This window comes from Myotis brandtii, unplaced genomic scaffold, assembly GCF_000412655.1.
Source record: "Myotis brandtii unplaced genomic scaffold, ASM41265v1 scaffold249, whole genome shotgun sequence".
NCBI lineage: Eukaryota > Metazoa > Chordata > Mammalia > Chiroptera > Vespertilionidae > Myotis > Myotis brandtii.
Genome location: NW_005359430.1, coordinates 2,593,790 through 2,599,248, shown reverse-complemented (window position 1 = coordinate 2,599,248; position 5,459 = coordinate 2,593,790).

Below are 5,459 nucleotides of genomic sequence, written 5' to 3'. Positions count from 1 at the left end.
TAAATTCCATATGGAAGAAGAACTACAGATGCATGTACTTCAGCCATTTTCTTATATTTACTCTGGAAAATGAAAGTAGATTTTTAAACAAACAAAACAAAACTTGCATATCAATAGTTTTTTCTAGCTAGAACTGAATCTGTAAAAATGACATTACTTTATTTATTTTTAAATTATTTTTTGTTAATCTTTATTGTTGAAAGTATTACATAAGATCCCCCTTCCCCCCATTAGCCTCTTAGAATGGCATTACTTTGATCATCAACTCTAATTTGCACCTGGCAGTCTGGTGTAGGAGTAAGATCCAGGCAGCCAAGTTTCAAATCAGTGTTCAGCCTTGTATTAGCTGAATGTCCTCCATATCCTTATGCACAAAATGGAATAATAACAGTAGCTGGTCTAATAATGTGTTTCTGAGGATTTAAATGAGTTAGAATATATAAAATACTTGGAGCAGTGTACCTCTAGCACCTAAGGCTATGTGAATATTGGCTGTTATTATTTTTATTCTAATAAGAAGTGGCGGTAAAGAAACAAAACTAAACAAAAAAACACAATTCCAATATTACTGAAGATAAGTTAGAAATATGTAAAACTCAATACATAATCTACACTAATAAAAGAGAAACATGCAAATTGGTGTCACTCTACTATGCCCACCAGCCAATAGAGTGACTATGCAAATTAACCCAACAAAGATAGCGGCTAATTTGCATACGCAGGCACGGAGCGAAGACTGAAGGCTCCGGCCAGAGTGAAGATTGAAGACTGAAGACTGAAGACTGAAGAGGCTTGGCTTCTCCGCTGCGGCCAGACCAAAAGCCTAGGTTCCGGGTGCTGGAGGAAAACCGGTGCTGGCAGCCAGGGGAAGGAAGGCCTATTGCATGAATCTTCGTGCAACAGGCTTCTAGTTCTATATAATAAAGAGCTAATATGATAATTAGACTGAAGAGCAGAATGACCGTCCAGACAACCTTCTGGACGAAGCCTGGGCTGCGAGGGCCGGCCGAGGCAGCCGGGGCTCCGAGGGCTGAGCCCCTTGCATGAATTTTGTGCATCGGGCCTCTAGTATAGTAATAATATAATATGTCTAGTATAGTAGTTAATATAATAACTACTGTAACATATCTAATGATTAAAGTTTTTTAAATATAGATTTACTTGATCAAGAATCAATGATTAACCTGCTCTGACAGAAAGAAATCTCTAAGTGATTTAGAGGACTAGCTTCTAGTTTTGAGTATAGCACTAACAAAAGGCATGTCCTGGGGAGAGTCAGTGTCTTTAGATTTCAGGTTTCTCACGTATGAAAAGTTAATCTTGAAGATGAAAATAGCTTCTTTTTTTTGTTTTGTTTTGTTTTGTTTTGTTTTTTAATTAAATCTTTATTGTTCAGGTTACATTTGTTCCTCTTTTTTTCCCCCCCCATAACTCCCCTCTTCCCAGTTCCCGCCCCACCCTCCGCCCTCACTCCCCACCCACTGTCCTCATCCATAGGTGCACGATTTTTGTCCAGTTTCTTCCCGCATCTCCCATTCCCCTTTCCCCCCCAAGAATAGTCAGTCCATTCCCTTTCTATGTCCCTGATTCATTATAATCACCAGTTCATTCTGTACATCAGATTATTTATTCACTTGGTTCTTAGATTCACTTGTTGATAGATGCATGTTTGTTGTTCACAATTTGTATCTTTACCTTTTTCTTCTTCCTCTTCTTAAAGGATACCTTTCAGCATTTCGTATAATACTGGTTTAGTGGTGATGAACTCCTTTAGCTTTTCCTTATCTGTGAAGCTCTTTATCTGACCTTCAATTCTGAATGATAGCTTTGCTGGATAAAGTATTCTTGGTTGTAGGTTCTTGGTATTCAGCACTTTGAATATTTCTTGCCATTCCCTTCTGGCCTGCCAAGTTTCTGTTGAGAAATCAGCTGACAGTCGTATGGGTATTCCCTTGTAGGTAATTGAGTCTCTTTCTCTTGCTGCTTTTAAGATTCTCTCTTTGTCTTTTGCTCTTGGCATTTTAATTATGATGTGTCTTGGTGTGGTCCTCTTTGGATTCCTTTTGTTTGGGGTTCTCTGCGCTTCTTGGACCTGTAAGTCCATTTCTTTCACCAGGTGGGGGAAGTTTTCTGCCATTATTTCTTCAAATAGGTTTTCAATATCTTGCTGTCTCTCATCTTCTGGCACCCCAATTATTCTGATGTTTGTACGCTTGAAGCTGTCCCAGAGGCTCCTTACACTATCTTCGTATTTTCGGATTCTTTTTTCATTTTGCTTTTCCGGTTGGGTGTTTTTTGCTTCTTCGCATTTCAAATCTTTGGCTTGATTCTTGCGCTCCTCTGGTCTGCTATTGGGTGTAATATTCTTTATTTCAGAGCGTGTATGCTTAATTTCTAGTTTCTTTATCATAGCATCGAGGGTCTCATTAGTTTTCGTGAAGCTCTCCAAAAGTTTATTGCAAGCCCTCAAAATTGCGTTTTTTAGCTCTATATCGTCCATTTCTGTCATGTTTTTTTGTCTCCGCATTTTTTATGCTTTCTTGGTGCACCCCCTAGTGGTCTTTGTGCGCAGTCTTGTTCTAGTTGAGCCTTGATTGTTGTAGTTAATACTAGAGGGATTTGACCACCAGGCCGACTGGCTGTGTGAATCAGCTGTGTCTGCCGCGGAAAACTTCTGTCCTCTGGGGAGGTGCTAATCTAGCCTTTGCCTGAGGCGATCTGGCAAATGGCTCTGCGCAGGGCTTGGGCGGGGCGGGCTCAACAGGGCGGGCGGAGGGAGCCGTTATGGTGCCCTCAGTCCTGTTCCCAGAGGCTCTGCTTCTCAGAACCCCCGGAACCGCTGCAAACCTCGGAGGGAAAGCTGCCTTCCAACTGATGCCAGACACTCCCGCTTCTCCCGTTTGGGTCCGAGTCCCCAGCGATTCGCCCGTATCTGGAGCTCAGAGTCTGAGACTCCCCCCTGACCGAAAACGACAACCGCGCTCTCAGCCACCAGCCCGCTTTGCGCGCGCACCTCCGCACCTGAGTATTTTCCACACTGCGCCTCCTCTGAGCCTCGGTGTGCTGTTATTTTTCCTTCTAGTTGAAGAGTCTCTCCTCAGCCAGCCTTCCTGCGGTTCTGGGTGATGTCCGTTCTGTCTTTTAGTTGTATTTTTGAAGTGGTTGTTTGCGGCAGCAGTCTGCGGTGTTTACCTATGCCGCAATCTTGGTCTCTCCCGAAAATAGCTTCTAATATGAACTGTATATACTTTTTTTAATATGAAAAAGGAAGGGAGAGATAGAGAGAGATAGAAACATCAATGATGAGAAAGGATCATTGATCGGCTGCCTCCTTCACTCCCTCCAGTGGGGCTTGAGCTTGCAACCCGGGCACGTGCCCTTACTGGGAGTCAAACTGTGACCTCCTGGTTCATAGGTTGACACTCAACCACTGAACTATGCTGGCTGGATTGAATTGTATGTACTTTTGACGTAAGTTCCAACCACTTTGCTCCCAAATAACCTGACCCAAATAAGCACATGCTCATTTAGTCAGAAATTTGGCTTTCATGTTATTGAAGTCTATGTGTGACAATGACTATTAGTTCTCTGTTAGTTGAAGTGGGTAAAATGATTGAACTATATATTACAGAAAATATACTTTAGAACTATAGAAATAGGTTTGTTGAAGAAGCATTTTCCCAAAAGATATTTTAATAGACAATGAAGTGACTCATTTATTCATTCATTCACTCATTCATTCAACAAGCACTGGAATGCCTACCTGGTACCAGACACTGTTCTGGATGCTGTGAATACAAGAGTGAATAAAATAGTCAAGAATCCCTGACTTGTGTAACATTCTAAAAGAAAGGGGGCGGTCAATAATAATAAATAAGAAAATATTAGGTGGGAATATGTGCTTTGGAGAAAAAAAAACGGAAACATAAAGCATGAAAGGGATGTGGGAAGTATTGTGTAAGGATGCAATTTTTAAGTGGGTGGTGAGGAAAAAAACTCTGTGAGGTTTGATTTTATTAAAACATGAAAGAGGAAAGCGAGTAGGTTTGAAAATTTATGGGGGTAAGTATTCCAGCCTAAGAAAGTAAACATCTCTGAGGCTACCTGATAACATTCTGGGAATAGCAAACAAGTGGTTGTGGCGAAGCAAAGTGAGTAAAGGCAGGTAATGGAAGAGGAGATGCTGTTGGAAAGGATGGGAGACCAGCTCATGTGAGGCCTTGCAGACTTCTGGCAACAGTGGTTCTTACTCTAAGTAAGATGGAAAACTGTTGGAGTGTTTTGAGCAGAGGATCTCTCTGGCTATTCTAGGAAGAAAAGCCTAGACATGTAGTTACTTCACTTTACATTCTTTCTTAGTAAGGAATGCTGCATTGATTATTTCAAGACAAATACATTTTCTCCCAAGAAAGAACCATATGCAGTTATTCAAGGGAAGCTGAAGATCTTAATCTCCAGGTGTGAATGAGTGGGGAGACTACTATCGCAGTAGCATGGCACAAAATGGGCCATGTTTACTAAAGAGTCGGGCTTCTCAAAATAATCTTCCCCTGGGGACTCACAATGCTCAGATGCCTGTCAGGTCTTTGGGAAATGCTTAACTGTGTTGAATCCAGTGTCTCCCAAGCCTGTCCTACCATGGAACTTTCCCCCCATATGCCTTGGTTCCAAGCCAAAAGCATATATTTGAAGCTGGGCTCAAATATAATATCCATGGCTCCTGGACATCTAAACTGAGTTACAATTTGCTCTCTCAACCTCATCTCTAAATTAAAAAAAAACATACCACCTCACATGATCATGGTGAGAACCATGTTTGTGAAGGGTCCAAAACAGTGCCCTCAATCAGTCCTACTTCCTGGTGCCCTTTTACTAGTATTTATCTTCAAAAACTCTGGTAAAATTTTAGAGGAGTAAATTTTAGAGAAACCTTTGTTGCTAATGCTCTGTCAGAAGGACTTTGCAATATAGCAGTTAGTTTTAGAACATTGACAATCTCCCCCAGATACTGAGATGCTAAAAGGCAACCACAGTCACAGTCGTTCACAGAAAACTTGAGTATATCATAATTTATATATTTTAGTGATCATTAGGGACTGTTAGGCAGAATGGAACACATGATTAAGTGAGGCCAATGGGGTTCGTTCTCATCCTTTCCTGTATTAAAAACACGGACTCGCCCTAGCCTGTTTTGCTCAGTGGGTAGAGCGTTGGCCTGCAGACTGAAGGGTCCAGGGTTCAATTCTAGCTAAGGGCACATGCCCTGGTTGCAGGCTCGGTCCCCAGTGTGGGGTATGCAGGAGACAGCCAATCAATAATTCTCTCTCATCATTGATGTTTCTATCTCTCTCTCCCTCTCCTTTCCTCTCTAAAATCAATAAAAGTATATTTTTTTAAAAAATGGACTCAGCCCTGGCCAGGTGCTCAGTTGGTAAGAGCGTAATCCCGATACAATAAGG